Source organism: Haliotis rubra, unplaced genomic scaffold, assembly GCF_003918875.1.
Source record: "Haliotis rubra isolate DU_JTF1 unplaced genomic scaffold, ASM391887v1 Scf2273, whole genome shotgun sequence".
In the NCBI taxonomy this organism is placed as follows: Eukaryota; Metazoa; Mollusca; class Gastropoda; order Lepetellida; family Haliotidae; genus Haliotis; species Haliotis rubra.
Window position 1 is genome coordinate 20399 of NW_025766307.1, and position 17075 is coordinate 37473.

Here is a 17075-nt window from a genome sequence, read left to right on the forward strand (position 1 = left end):
TGCTATTTATTGTTAGAGAATCAAACAGAATAACTGTAATGTAAAACAGGGTTTCTGTACACTGAGGTTTTCAGCAGTCATTTAGACAGTTGACGTTACATAAAAAGGTTGATTTACATCCACGCTCTTTCTACAGCATATCGTCATTTCGGAGCGAATCACCAGGGACCTAAACAATCTTTCCATTTTTATGGAGAATCCAACTGTTAAGACCAGGTAATAATTGATCATCAGCAACCCATAAGAGGCGACTAACGGGATCGGGTGATCAGGCTTGCTGACTTGGTTGACATATGTCATCGTATCCCAATTGCGTAGATCGATGCCCATGATATTGATTACTGGATTGTCTGGTCCAGACCCGGTTATTTACAGACCATCACCATATAGCTGGAATATTGCTGAGTTCCGCGTTAAACAACAATCAGTCATGGAAAATCTCCTCTCAGCAGAAATTTCGTATAGATGAATGGGTTTTACCACATGTACCACTCCTGTCACATGACGTCAGACACTGGATTGTCTGGTTCAGTGTCATGGCTGCAGTGTCGCTGAGTGCGACGTCATACAACAAAACAAACTTATGCAAAGCATAGAATAACGTATGTTGAATATGACACAACATTTATACCCACTGCTGTATTTTTATCGTTTTGCCAATTGATAGACTTCCGGCCCGAGTGTACCACCAGTTTGTCAAAAGATGGAATTAGCAGCAGCTGTACCCTGATTCACTACAACGCGTTGTACACGAAATATCAATGTTAACTTTTCCCGATGTTGGAGAGTCAGATAAGGACAAATGGTGTGGATGAACTACTACTGTAGTCAGATGATGCGACGTTTCGGTAAAGATTCTTACCGAGGGAGGGGTGCAAAAGAGGAACATCCAGGTGTGCCAAAATGGCATGGAGACGGCACAGCACAGGTTAATGAATCAATGACTGTCGGCAGTTGTCCGCGTGCTCCGCGTACACCAAGCCGTTCCTCCCTTTAAAGTCCTCCCCTCGTAACAAATAGTGAACTGTGTCAAAATTTTAATGATAGTTTGTTAAACAACTTTTTTATTTTTAGGTCATAAATTCTGCAAAAATATCACAGAGTTGGTCTGATGTTATGATTATGATTAGTGTTTCATTGAGTATTCTATGTTGAGTTGTTTTCGAGTTAGATTGAAATTCATCGGTCCGATTTTGAGCCAAACGGACTATTATACTTGACAAGGATACCAGAATCTGTATCGAAACGTCGCATCGCCTGAATAAAAAAGTAGTTCATCCATGAAGTTTTTCCTTATCAAATATCCATCTCTACTTTTTATAGAAATAAGTATATAATTGAAATCCAAACCAAGCCAAGACATCGATAGTGTAATTAAGTAAATTTCTGTTTACTAATAACAGTTATAAAATGGAGGATGTGATATCCGAATTTATTACCCACGTGGTCAACGTATGGGTAGTTGCATACTAATCTCGTACGTCACACGAGTGTCGTATCGCGTTGACCTGTGTCGTAACGACTTGACCTGAGATTCTAACGATTTGATTGGATAACCGATGACCTCTCAATTAGGTCACGTTTTTCATTCTTAACAAACACGTTAATTCATTCACTCTACAACTTGAATGCATTGTGGGAATGTAAACATTGCGAACGTTGCCGTGTCGCTGTTTAATAATGAGTCGAACTGAGACATTATATCCGTCGAAAACATAAACGCAATGTTTCCACCAGTGACGTTAGCCGAGTGAAGCAACTGCAAACCAAGAAACGGGGTGCTACGGAGTAGTTTACTGTAGGAGGCTATAGACCTTTCCACGGAGCAGTGCTTCGTGCCACTCTCAGTTATCCCCCTTTGTGGTGGCGCTAGTGTCGTCCGCCATTAAGCGGCTGCAAATTGACATTGACGTTTTACGTCTGGCAACTTGCTGGTTTTTTTCGAAAATATGTCTCGGGACAGAGGTAGGCCTTATGAACGTGGATCAGGGAGAATTTGTGCTATGAAAGACTGTACAAATAGCCAGAGAAATCTACGTATATGGAAGGAATTGCCCTGTACAGTCCATAAATTGCCACGGAAGGACTGCCCTTGTTTGTTTCCCTATCATCTCCATAGGTTTCCTGTGAATGAAGATCGTCGTCGTGTTTGGGTGTCACCTGTTAATCGGAAGGATTATCACCCATCTGATAGTAGTGTGGTATGTATTTATCAAGATAATTAGTGGCACAATAGTTTATCCAATCTGATAACTAGGAGATAATGAAACGTTAGATATTTTGTTATTCATGTAGGGCCTACAGTGCTGGACCCCGTTTCACAAAGCTCTCGTAAGCTTAAGATCTCGTAGCATTCGTACCTCCTATGTTACAGTATAGGAGGTACGAATGCACTGTAGGGTAAAGCTATGCAACAAAGGGTTGAACGACATTTTTACTAGTAAATATTCCAACATTTTAAAACCTTATGTGCTACAAATCATTATTCTAGAGACATTTGTATTGTAGAAACTTACTGATATCTTGCAATATGCCCAAAAATATTGAGAGGAAACAGTCTATCATTATTTACTCAATATATCTTTCCTTAAAATTAGTTAATAATAACATTACTGGATTAATTTATTATGTAATTTATTATTGCTTAATTACTTTACCCTCCGTGTATCGTTAGTGTACACATAGTACAGGGATGTAAAGAATTTCTTTATTTAACGGCTCTAGTGTTTAACAGGAGTGAAAAATTTGTTGAAAATGTGATAACCCATTGTAGTTACTGGAGTGACATTGGCTAAATAGAAATGTAATTATTTTATTTTTATAACTCTTTTTCAGATATGCTCAATTCATTTTATGGATGGCCATCCAAGCAAAACGAAATCCTGATCCAGTCTTAAATTTGGGATATCAAAGAAAGGTTAGTGTACTTTTAGTTTAATGTAATGTACAATATAGTCCTACTAGTGATGTATTAAACGTAAAGTTATTTTAACAATTATGTTATTAACTATTTATTACTGTTCATTGATGTAAATGTATAATAGCCTGTTATACTTTAACTTTCCTCTCTCCAGGTGACACAAGGGAGAAGGACCATTTTCCGACACCCCCTCTCTGATGTTTCTCGGACCCCAAGGAGCAATCAACTGACTGAGGAGTGCCATGCTGAAGCTGAACTGACAGATCAACCTGTATCTCAAGCTGAAGAGGAGGAAAAGGAGAATGATGACTCCAGACCAAGTGATTGTGACTGTTGTAAACAGAAGTCTTGTTTTGTCTTCACAGACCTATGATAAAAGTTCCAAACAGAACTGTAGGAGTAAAGGTTCATTTTAACAAGTCAGTAGATCACCATTATGCAACCCAGCACTACACGACCAAAACAAAGACTGTCTCTGTTCAGGTTAATTTTCCTGCCTTTTCTGCAGACAGTATTAAGACTGACACTGATTCTGTGTTTTACACTGGACTTACTCTACAAGTGTTTCTGTCAATAATAACTTATCTTACACCTGTACTGCGGTCAAACATTAAGATGCCACTCTCAGATCAAACACTACTCACACTTATGAGACTAGGCTTGGAATTCAGTTTCATGATCTCAGGAGAAGATTTTCAATTTCCACGCAATTAGCAAGTAAAATTTTTGGAATTTGTATCTCAATTTTAGCCAGAAAGCTAAAGGATTGCATTGTTTGGCTCCCAAGAGATGTTATTAGATCTGCAATGCCAATGTCCTTTAACACTACCTATCCACAGACTACCTGCATTATTGACTGTACAGAAATGTTCTTGCAACGTCCATTTTCATTGAAGGTTAGAGCTCAAACCTACAGTGCATATAAAAGTCACAATACTGCCAAAATTCTTGTTGCGATTGCTCCCAATGGGTATATTATGCATGTTTCAAGATGCTATGGGGGTCGTGCAAGTGATGTGTATATCACCAAGAACTCGGGTTTTTAAACTACTTGTTACCTGGTGATGAGGTAATGGCAGATAGAGAGGCTTTACAATAAGCAATGAACTTTATGCTAGAAGAGTGAAACTGAACATTCCTGCTTTTATGAAGGGTCGTAAACAACTGAGTGCTACAGAGTGTATAGAAACACGAAGAATTGCATCTGTAAGAATACATGTAGAAAGAGCAATTGCCAGGTTGAAGTCTTACAGAATATTGAATCAGGTTCTACCTCTTAATTCTGTTCAAAAGTTGGATAAGATAGTCAAAGTGTGTGCAGTCCTGTGTAACCTCAGACCATAACTCATCAAGGACAAAGACTGAGTAGTCATGTATGTTTCAGACATCTAGTAGGCTGCTTAAGCTTATGAGATGTATGTGATTTTGCAATGTGATATTTCACCAACAAGAATGATAAATTATAAATACATATTCTCATTGAATTGATGTTTAAATCATTAAACTGAATGTTCACCTCACCTTGATTTTTGTTATCATTGCTGTTTTTGTTTAAATACCAACCTATAGATATTCAATGAAATCAAACTTGTAAATCACCTTAACCCTTAGACTGCCATATGCATGGCACCATATATACAGTGATAGAAACTACCAGTGGCAGATGGCCACCACTTTTGTCTTTGGGCCACTGATATTTTTGGAGAAAACAATAGCAGTTAGTGATCACCAAAAGTGTTTGTTTTTACAGATACATCACCACTTGGGCCACTAGGAAAATCTCACAAGTTTCTGTAACTGTATATATGGTCCCATGATATGTGTGACAACAATACTCCTGCTTCAGGGGTTAAACATTTCATCTTAAGTGTGAGTAATTACATGAGATATAAATACTGATCATGTTCATTAAAAACAAAAACACATATTCATTTCATACTGGTACATTGTATTTTATTATTCAACCTAAATATGTTAAACATTTATTTTAAGTTACTAGCGTGTTAAATAGTATTTGACTTGAACTGTAGTTTTCTTCATAGAATATCAGCAATTCATAATACACAACTTTGATTTTATTACTATTCATTTGAGTGTCAGTGAGTGAAGGAAATGTACACATTTACAGGTTATATACAAATTCTTTTCAAACATCAACAGTAAGTCAATAACAGTAGATACATCACATCAATTAGATAGATAGCAATTTATTGACTCAGCTCTAACAAAACAACAAACTTCGCATAGCTGTGTAATTTATGTGTTGATACTGTTACAGTGTTATTTACTCTACACATGCTACTGTGACACACAGAACTGCTTGTATTCCTCACTCAACACGAACCGACCTGCCTTGAAGTCATCAACCAACCGGACCAGCATATGTTTGAAATAAAACGCTCTTAATCTAGACAGTGTATTGTCAACAAAGCTGGAATCATATGCAACATTAAGAAGGACTCTGTCATGTTCTTCTGGTCTCCACATAAGAAATGTGCACTGATGTTTTCCTGTACAGAACATACACATTTGCACCTGAGTGAAATATCCATTTCTCCCTTTTGAGTAAAGAACTAGTTCACTGTCAATGTTTCGAACATCACCTTTTCCTGAGTCAATCATTGCATGCACAGATGTTGTAGGACATTTTATTTCTAATATTGCAGAATCTTCAATGATTCCATCAGGACTAGCAGACAGAAATGGTTCATGTGATGATATAACAGTTCCTGTACACATTACTTTCTTCCCATTAATATCCTGATAGTGTGCTCTTGCTATGGGTTCATGGGTCACTCCATAAGCAGTGTTGTCATTACCCGGGTTAAATCTCTCATACAGGTGAACTGTTCATGTTGGAAATTTCTCAGGGTCGCCTCTACTTGTTTTAAAGGTACACTGTTGGCCTTTGATGCTGGTATTCTTACTCGCCTGCTGTCTTTCCATAGCGGACTTGATGATGCACCCTGGTTTAATGTTAAATTACTTAATTCTTCTCTCTTTTGTACTCTGGAAGATTAACATACTTGTCATAAAATTCCTGGCAAACAGAACGTTCCAATTTTGTGACAGTCTTGCTATAATCAATATCATGAGATCCATGTCTGGATTCATCATTTGACGTTTCCTTGCAGATAGGATTTACATTTTCAGTGGCTGAAAATGTTTTATGGAGAAGTGTACCCTTCAGTTTCAAAGAGAACAAAGTGGAGAATTATTTACATGCTCAGTAAAGTCTTCTGTGGTAACAAACTGCTTAAATCTGTAGGGCTTGCTTTTCGATGATGTAGACGTTTCTGCAGCTTGATTGGGATCATCAGATCTTTTGGATGCATGAAATTCATGGCCTTTAATTCACTGAGTAATTTATTGCTGTCAGTCCCTCGTCCCCATGTACAGGGTAAATCAGTACAAGATTTACCAGCATATCCATGTAACCAGGCTAGATGTACAGCATACATAATGGCTGCAACATGACTACATGACCTTCCATGACCAGCTGGGCAAGTGCAACATGCAGTTAATACAGTACCATCTTCCCTTGCAGCAATCCATGCATTGTAAGGAACTGTAGAGGCTCCTGGCTGAGAGGGTGACACACAGGCTTTAAGATAATGAACTTCATTTTCCACAATGCTTTCAATATCACCTAACCATCCATTCTGCACATAATTATATGCATATGTTGCTCGAAAAGCTTTCATTTCCTTGGAATCAAATGAGTGGGACTTAATGAGGTAGTCAATAATATCTTCATATCCTATCTGAGGCCAGTTTCCAGTATAATGGGAACCCACTTGGCACTGCCTTCAGGTAGTGACTCTGTAACAGAAAGTACAATAATAACCATACCCACTCATCACATTTGACCAGAGACCATATTATATGGTCTCTGATTTGATTTCTAGCCTCATTACAGATTGAGATAACTAACTGACCTAATTATATTTAACCAGCTGTTACTTCTAGTTACAAGAGAACGTCTTAATTTGTGTGAGATAAATAAGAAATATACTAGTACTTTTAATAACACAAATATGTAGATAAAAAAGTAGAAGGTATTTTTCACAAATTATTTGGTCAAGATATAGTCAAAACGTAGTCATTTGTGAGCATTTAGTAAGAGATTACCGTGTGTAAATCTTGAAATAATTTTTATATAGCTAAATAATAAATTTTGACGATGGTTCTTGACATATCAAATCAAAATATAAACAAGACAACATTAGGGGAATATGTTTGGAAATATTTAAATGTCCTATACAAATTTGAAAATACAGGCAAGTTCAAATTCAGAGCACAGGCCTTATAAGATACAGGCGGCCTATAGTTTACATACAGTTTCACGTTAAATTCAACTTCGTTTAAAGGCCTTCAGTTTTCGTGCACAATACAATAGCCGAGTTACAACAAAATGCACATGATATTGACATTACTTGGTCATTTCTTTAAACTTTAGTACTTTAAATATATCTTACCTGCAATGTTTGTTTTAGACATGACATCAGAAATCCCTAAAACGAGATGTAATTGAGCTGTAAGTAGACGTTGTTTTCGCCGCGTAAGCGTTGACTGGGCACCGTCTAGACTTGTTTTCAACGTCATAGATTGCCGCGGCGTTACAAATAGCACAGACCAGTTCATCGTTGCAGCCGCTTAATGGCTGCCACAAAATGGCTGCGCCCATGAAACAAGCCATGGAAAGGTCTATACGAGGCGATGACAACTGACATGCATCGTGACGTCGGTTACCAAGGCAGTGACGTCATTACAGTGTGACGTCATGCAAATATTGTACTACAGTACAAACTCTTCCGCGACCTCTTTATGAAACCGGTTTCGGTTTGAAACCATAAAAATAACAAAAATACGCTATTTTGTCAATTTAATGCATGTAAGACGTGGGTAATAAATAAAATACCACACTCGGTCTCATTACATACGAATTATACGAAACTCGTGACCTTCCTATGGTATCTGAGCTCGCTTTCGCTCGGTCAGATACCATAGGAAGAACACTCTGTTTCGTATAATTCGTTATGTAATGAGACCTCGTGTAGTATTCTCTATATATAGTCTAGTTTGAAATCGAAGACTTGACATCTATGCAACTCATGACAAGACGATTGGAATGGAATGGATATTTTTCTTCAGGTAAATATTTCCGAATTTTCAAAGGTTCGACACAGCCACAAATTGCGACTAAATTATGAATACGCAGTGGCCATTATGTTATTCCCTGATATCAAATTTGCAAGAACTGGCAATATATTCCCTCAGCTCGGAGGCTAAAATTTCGAGTTTTTCAATATCTTAACCATTGATACATATTATATTCAAAAGAAGTGAAATTATGTCTAAATCTTCAAAGACAATACAACCTTTAATCATGAAAGAATTACATACAATATTGTTTAATCTACTAGTCACATGATCCTAACGGATCCGGGTATTAAGATGGGTACCCGGGTCCAACTCATTACCCACCCGTCCCGTGTATCCGGGTAACCCGTCCCAGCCCTACCTACCAGATAGAACATCCCTCCAACCAACGATACCCGTGTGGCAGGTAGGCGATCACAACTCATCCAGGTAAACACTAACAGTTCGAACCACTCGCATTTAGCAAACTTAAACTCCACTGTATTTGCCTTCATACAGGTTCTACTACACTAAATAAAAATCAGTGGCTCTCTGAACGAGCATGAGCGAGTAAACTTCAGTTCTGATGGAGGCATGTGACAGCTGGGTTTGCATGATATTGTGTAAGATAATTAAGTTTTTTAATGTACATCCATCCAGCAATTAAAACTGACCACATTTTTCAATAACTGGTGCTGCCGTTTTTAACACGATGACTTATGCTGAATGTGTGTAAAGATATTTTCAAGTAGGTGACATTTGGTGCGGAACTGGGGTTGATGTGTTCCGCTTCCTTTGCCCACGACAATAGACAGGATAAGTTAGCCGGAATTTGTGTTTTATTGTAGTTTGAAAGCCAGACTGTACCCATGTGTACATGGAATGGCTGTTGACAACCTGGATGATTTTACAACAACCAAAAAATGATACTATAGCAGTCTATGGAAAAACATTAAACCTGTAGAGAGGATTCAGAACAGCCGACGAGCGCTCTACCGCCTGTGACGAGCTATCAAAGAGTTACTTCCCTTAGATCAACATACGCAGGAATTTGGTCTGGCTGGTACAGTGGCTTGTCGAGTTCAGGTTGTTTCCATGTGCGAAACATATTGTCCAGGTGTTATGGAGATTGAAAAACACAACATGACTCGAGCTGTATGAACTGAGGTCATTAATAATTATAAACAGTTTAATGTCGTTTTATGTTTCTGAAATGCAGACAAAATGGTAGTCCAGCAGAGAGAGAACATATGAAAGGACGGGTCTGGCTGTCGATGCACGATCAAAATGCGTTAACAGGTGGTACTTGTTCTTACCGTGCCTGGCGTTCGACATTAAGGGGATTAAGGGGAGTCAGAGCACTGGGTCCGAGTCCATGTTAAACTGTATCATGCTGTTTTAACAGACTCGCGGGTATAAGTCTGGACTAGTTCCTCCTCCATGTGACGAACATCGCAATGTAAGTGCTGTAATCCTGGGTACCGTTGTACAAAGCGATCTTAGAGCTACAGCGACACCCATACCTTAACACAGACTTACGGTAGTTTTAGGGCTGAGGTTGTTTTGAACAACGGCACCCTGAAAGAGACCTTAAACGTATATATATAACCAATAACGTGCCACCTTTGATCAGTTGTCGGTTGAGGAGATCCGATGTTTGCTGGTCAACAAGAAAATCAATTCATTTTCCAAGTTATCGAGCTACAACAACAGATTACTGAAACTTGATATTTGTCTAGTGACGGGAGCACGGAAGGTGATGCTCGCCTTTGGTAGTAGTATGTGCATATCTAAAATCAATTTACTGAACGGCCGAAGGGTCAGAATAGTCATACAAACAAAACTATTTATGAGTGAGTGAGTTTAGTTTTACGCCGCTTTCAGCAATATTCCAGCAATTTCACGGCGGGGACACCAGAATTGGGCTTCACGCATTGTTCCCCGTAATGTGGGGAATCGAACCCGGGCGTGACGAGCGAACGCTTTAACCACTAGGCTACCCCACCGCCCCTAATTATGATAATTATGAATATAAATGGCTATGTGGGGTTAAAATCATAGGTTTGCAGTTACACCTTTTTCTATCTGTATATATTGCCAATAAAATATAGAAAGTGCAGAAAATGTAATTTTGTTGTGCTATTTATTGTTAGAGAATCAAACAGAATAACTGTAATGTAAAACAGGGTTTCTGTACACTGAGGTTTTCAGCAGTCATTTAGACAGTTGACGTTACATAAAAGGTTGATTTACATCCACGCTCTTTCTACAGCATATCGTCATTTCGGAGCGAATCACCAGGGACCTAAACAATCTTTCCATTTTATGGAGAATCCAACTGTTAAGACCGGGTAATAATTGATCATCAGCAACCCATAAGAGGCGACTAACGGGATCGGGTGGTCAGGCTTGCTGACTTGGTTGACATATGTCATCGTATCCCAATTGCGTAGATCGATGCCCATGATATTGATTACTGGATTGTCTGGTCCAGACCCGGTTATTTACAGACCATCACCATATAGCTGGAATATTGCTGAGTTCCGCGTTAAACAACAATCAGTCATGGAAAATCTCCTCTCAGCAGAAATTTCGTATAGATGAATGGGTTTTACCACATGTACCACTCCTGTCACATGACGTCAGACACTGGATTGTCTGGTTCAGTGTCATGGCTGCAGTGTCGCTGAGTGCGACGTCATACAACAAAAAAACAAACTTATGCAAAGCATAGAATAACGTATGTTGAATATGACACAACATTTATACCCACTGCTGTATATTTTATCGTTTTGCCAATTGATAGACTTCCGGCCCGAGTGTACCACCAGTTTGTCAAAAGATGGAATTAGCAGCAGCTGTACCCTGATTCACTACAACGCGTTGTACACGAAATATCAATGTTAACTTTTCCCGATGTTGGAGAGTCAGATAAGGACAAATGGTGTGGATGAACTACTACTGTAGTCAGATGATGCGACGTTTCGGTAAAGATTCTTACCGAGGGAGGGTGCAAAGAGAAGAACATCCAGGTGTGCCAAAATGGCATGGAGACGGCACAGCACAGGTTAATGAATCAATGACTGTCGGCAGTTGTCCGCGTGCTCCGCGTACACCAAGCCGTTCCTCCCTTTAAAGTCCTCCCTCGTAACAAATAGTGAACTGTGTCAAAATTTTAATGATAGTTTGTTAAACAACTTTTTATTTTTAGGTCATATATTCTGCAAAAAATTACAGATTTGGTCTGATGTTATGATTATGATGAGTGTTTCATTGAGTATTCTGTGTTTAGTTGTTTTCGAGTTAGATTGAAATTCATCGGTCCGATTTTGAGCCAAACGGACTATTATACTTGACAAGGATACCAGAATCTGTATCGAAACGTCGCATCGCCTGAATAAAAAGTAGTTCATCCATGAAGTTTTTCCTTATCAAATATCCATCTCTACTTTTATAGAAATAAGTATATAATTGAAATCCAAACCAAGCCAAGACATCGATAGTGTAATTAAGTAAATTTCTGTTTACTAATAACAGTTATAAAATGGAGGATGTGATATCCGAATTTATTACCCACGTGGTCAACGTATGGGTAGTTGCATACTAATCTCGTACGTCACACGAGTGTCGTATCGCGTTGACCTGTGTCGTAACGACTTGACCTGAGATTCTAACGATTTGATTGGATAACCGATGACCTCTCAATTAGGTCACGTTTTCATTCTTAACAAACACGTTAATTCATTCACTCTACAACTTGAATGCATTGTGGGAATGTAAATATTGCGAACGTTGCCGTGTCGCTGTTTAATAATGAGTCGAACTGAGACATTATATCCGTCGAAAACATAAACGCAATGTTTCCACCAGTGACGTTAGCCGAGTGAAGCAACTGCAAACCAAGAAACGGGGTGCTACGGAGTAGTTAACTGTAGGAGGCTATAGACCTTTCCACGGAGCAGTGCTTCGTGCCACTCTCAGTTATCCCCTTTGTGGTGGCGCTAGTGTCGTCCGCCATTAAGCGGCTACAAATTGACATTGACGTTTTACGTCTGGCAACTTGCTGTTTTCGAAAATATGTCTCAGGACAGAGGTAGGCCTTATGAACGTGGATCAGGGGAGAATTTGTGCTATGAAAGACTGTACAAATAGCCAGAGAAATCTACGTATATGGAAGGAATTGCCCTGTACAGTCCATAAATTGCCACGGAAGGACTGCCCTTGTTTGTTTCCCTATCATCTCCATAGGTTTCCTGTGAATGAAGATCGTCGTCGTGTTTGGGTGTCAACTGTTAATCGGAAGGATTATCACCCATCTGATAGTAGTGTGGTATGTATTTATCAAGATAATTAGTGGCACAATAGTTTATCAATCTGATAACTAGGAGATAATGAAACGTTAGATAATTTGTTATTCATGTAGGGCCTACAGTGCTGGACCCCGTTTCACAAAGTTCTCGTAAGCTTAAGATCTCGTAGCATTTCGTACCTCCTATGTTACAGTATAGGAGGTACGAATGCACTGTAGGGTAAAGCTATGCAACAAAGGGTTGAACGACAATTTTACTAGTAAAATATTCCAACATTTTAAAACCTTATGTGCTACAAATCATTATTCTAGAGACATTTGTATTGTAGAAACTTACTGATATCTTGCAATATGCCCAAAAATATTGAGGAGGAAACTCTTTTTCAGATTTACTCAATTCATTTTTTGGATGGCCATCCAAGCAAACAAAATCCTGATCCAGTCTTAAATTTGGGATATCAAAGAAAGGTTAGTGTACTTTTAGTTTAATGTAATGTACAATATAGTCCTACTAGTGATGTATTAAACGTAAAGTTATTTTGACAATTATGTTATGAACTATTTATTACTGTTCATTGATGTAAATGTATAATAGCCTGTTATACTTTAACTTTCCTCTCCAGGTGACACAAGGGAGAAGGACCATTTTCCGACACCCTCTCTCTGATGTTTCTCGGACCCCAAGGAGCAATCAACTGACTGAGGAGTGCCATGCTGAAGCTGAACTGACAGATCAACCTGTATCTCAAGCTGAAGAGAAGGAAAAGGGGAATGATGACTCCAGACTAAGTGATTGTGACTGTTGTAAACAGAAGTCTTGTTTTGTCTTCACGGACCTATGATAAAAGTTCCAAACAGAACTGTAGGAGTACAGGTTCATTTTAACAAGTCAGTAGATCACCATTATGCAACCCAGCACTACACGACCAAAACAAAGAATGTCTCTGTTCAGGTTAATTTTCCTGCCTTTTCTGCAGACAGTATTAAGACTGACACTGATTCTGTGTTTTACACTGGTCTTACTCTACAAGTGTTTCTGTCAATAATAACTTATCTTACATCTGTACTGCAGTCAAACATTAAGATGCCACTCTCAGATCAAACACTACTCACACTTATGAGACTAGGCTTGGAATTCAGTTTCATGATCTTGGGAGAAGATTTTCAATTTCCACGCAATTAGCAAGTAAAATTTTTGGAATTTGTATCTCAATTTTAGCCTGAAAGCTAAAGGATACTTGCACAGCAAAATAACTTCGTTTCCATTTTGCGGAAACCTAATGGATACTGGGTAATGTACGTTTCCGCTAGGTTTCAGCATCCGGAAACAGACAATGTGAGTTTCCGCGTAGTTTACAAAATTGAAACTAACAAATCTAGGTTTCCGTCTGATTTCTACAACTGAAACTGTCATTATGAGTTTCCATTTAGTTTCAGGTCGCTGAAAGATTCATAACAATATGACTTAGTTTCCGTTGTTGCGGAAACCTATTGGATACTGGGTAATGTAGGTTTCAGCTAGGTTTCTGTACCCGGATACTGACAAGTCTGTTGGTTTCAGCTTAGATGAAATGGCAAACTTAGCTTTGTGTTGTTCCATTGGGGGCTATATTAATTTACTGTTACACTTGTAAAATAATTTCTATATACAGTATCCAGCTTGGGCCCATGCAGGGAGGAAAAGCAATAGCCCATTTTTATACTGTACTGTTAAAGTGTTTATGGTTATATGTTTTTAAGTGTACATTTGTGATAGAGACTAGTTATTTTACTGTCTTTCGCAGACAGGTAATTTGTTTTTATATATAATGCACACATTAAAATTTAAATTTCCAAGGTTAGTTTCAGCGACTGTAAACTACCGGAAACCAACAAAGTTAGTTTCCAGAAACGGAAATTTAAAGTAAAGTATCATTGGTAGTTTCCATTGCATAAAGCAGCTGGAAACCATCATTGATGGGAACGTCAATGAAACGAACGTAGAGGAAATTACTCCATATATACCAGTATATACCGCATATAACCGACATTAACCTACGCTAAACTGTCTATGTATTCCATGTATATAAGTTTCAGTTTAGTGATCTCAGTGTTTTTGTACACCAGAATTCAAATAAAAGATACTGTCACATGAAGAAGAATAATTTCAGGAAAAGTTAAACCATATTACGGAAACTTAAGATTCTACTTGGTCTCCTTTACGGTTTGTTAGGTACACTCACAGATGCCTTTAAATTACTGAGGAACCGATAAGGCTCCATTAGTTTCAGTTACCCATTGGCTTTCCATTTGTTTTTCTCAAAGTGATACATACTAATACAACTAACTGGGTGTGGTTATGCACATAACACATAACTGTACTAAAAGGACAATAGTTTCGTAAATATCCAATAAAGAACATAATACAGGCTTCAACAAATTACACAGTAGACTTATAGATATAAAATATGTTTAAGTTTAACGTCATCTGCCAGTGGTGAAAAATGTTGGGATTGAAAGAAAATTAAGTCAATGAACGTTTTGCCTTTTAATTATAGCATTATCATTATTGATCCATTATCATATTTATAAGAACTTTGGAACCTCATAAATTTATTAAATGGCTTTCTAGATATGTCATAGAGTACCTAAAATATAAGGGAATCAGTTTACAACCTGAAAAACTAAGAGATCTTGTTGGGTACGCCCCTGGATTGTCAGAAGAGGAGAGGTGGGGGCTTATAACTCACATGAACAATGTTGTTTGTGGAATAATTTTGTTGAATGCTACAAGAAATGAAAACAAAATACAGATATCAAACTTAAAACCAACTAACGTTATAACAAAACTAATGGGCTATTACCTTGTTCGAGAAAAGTATCCATCAGTATCCACATAATGGAACGATATGCCATTCATCGGCAGCTGCCCAAAAACTGTTCCATGTCACGTGACCGGGTTTCACTGGACACCAAAGATAATACACCTGACAAGTTTTTACATAATGTCACAATTCTTTAGAAACGGTGCATGTTGTTTTAAAGGGATTAGCTATCTGAAATACCTAGCGAAATAGGTGACACGAACTCACCCCTTGTTCACTTACATGATGAAAATCAATGAAATTGAACTCACTTAGCTTGTTTTGATTGATATGAGTAAGCACCAACTCATCAATTTGGTACATAATATGCTGGCCATACTTTCAAATTCATCACTTTTATTATGGCAAAACAGCAGTTACATGTGTAAAGTAAAAGTTCATTCCGACTTCACGAGGCTGTATGTATGGATGGTACGCTTTAGAGAAATGCTACATCTTGGATGTCCTGGGTATGTTGTAGAGTCTCAGCTGTCTCCACTGTAGATGACATAGTCACCAAACATCCTGACATACGTAACCACGAACGTGTCAACAATGATATAAAGGTATAATTTATAAATATCCGCTGTGGCAATAAATACAACATGTAAGATAAATATATTTTACAATACCACTGATGATTTGTCAACAGGAAGAATTAATGTACTTGCGTTCGCAGAAGCAGTTTCATACATAATGAAACTGCAGTGTAGACTGGATGTGTACTATGTACATGTATTATGAAGATGTCATTTTCTGAAAGAATTTGCGCCTAAAATGTCATTTTAATGGATTTTATTGTTGTTGCCATGTCATGAATATGTAAAATATTATCTAACATCTGGTATTTTCTACGGATACCACTTCGTTGTACAATTTATTTTGTTTCCAACTTGGGAATTTAGTGTCACCTGCATGCCTATCATCACAGATTATGTCCATTGTTCTCCAAGTGCGGTCAACCTGAAAATCCCTGTGTGTCGCCCTTAGTGTTGTTACAAACATCACAAATATCTACGTCACGGTACTAAACCTTTTCAGTATACGTTAGTAACTCTACAAACATAAAGACAATCTTTTGACAAAGACGTCGTGCAAGATAAAAGTAATAAATCAATTAGCGTGTTATCGGTTAATCCTTTCATCTGTGTTTGTTTTTTTAACTCAGCTGATAATTCCTTTTGCTGCACCTGCATGCATATATTACATAACATGTAGTACTATACCTGTTATAAGCTCACTAGATGACAAAAACCGGGTAAAATCGTTCTATTGCATGCAATATTAATTTACTACAGAATCTTAGGGAACTACGCTGTGTGGTTTTAAAATAATAGGTGATCAACCATCACATTGTTCTTGATATGACTAAATATCAGGTAAAAACACAGAAATAGGATCAAATTGGATCGGTCATATACGATCAACGCGTCGGAAAATCTGAAAAAAGCATATACTGATTTCTGGAGTACTTTATTACGGGAAATACATCCACCGTTCATATTGTTTCCTCTTTAGGTTGAGGAAATTCTGCCATGGTTGACAGCTGCCCAGTCCCTGGGTCCGTCACGGTCGAGGTAGCATGTGCTGCCCACCTGGCACATACTAAAATTGTTGTCCCAGAAACCGGAAGCGCTTGATTTGGAATGAATGAGGCCTCGCGAGATGTGACGGACATTGTAAAACAAACAATTTTCATAAACACATATTGCAGTTATCAGTGTTTTTCCAAGCTTGTGAATGGTAAAGCAGACTATTGGCGTGTTAACAATAGAAATGAAAAACAACCTAATTGACTACCCATAAGCCTTTGTTTGAAATGTCGCCATCTTTGTTCAAACGTACACGCGCGAGCTTGGAA

At 38.1% G+C, this 17075-nt stretch overlaps 1 long non-coding RNA gene across 1 annotated transcript; it reads left to right on the forward strand.

The window, feature by feature from the left end:
• The first annotated feature begins 12763 nt into the window (after positions 1-12763).
• On the forward strand, positions 12764-13131 carry LOC124277797. The gene is made up of 2 exons (XR_006898919.1): positions 12764-12839; positions 12995-13131. It is a non-coding gene; the product is annotated as an uncharacterized LOC124277797 (long non-coding RNA).
• Positions 13132-17075: the final 3944 nt, after the last annotated feature.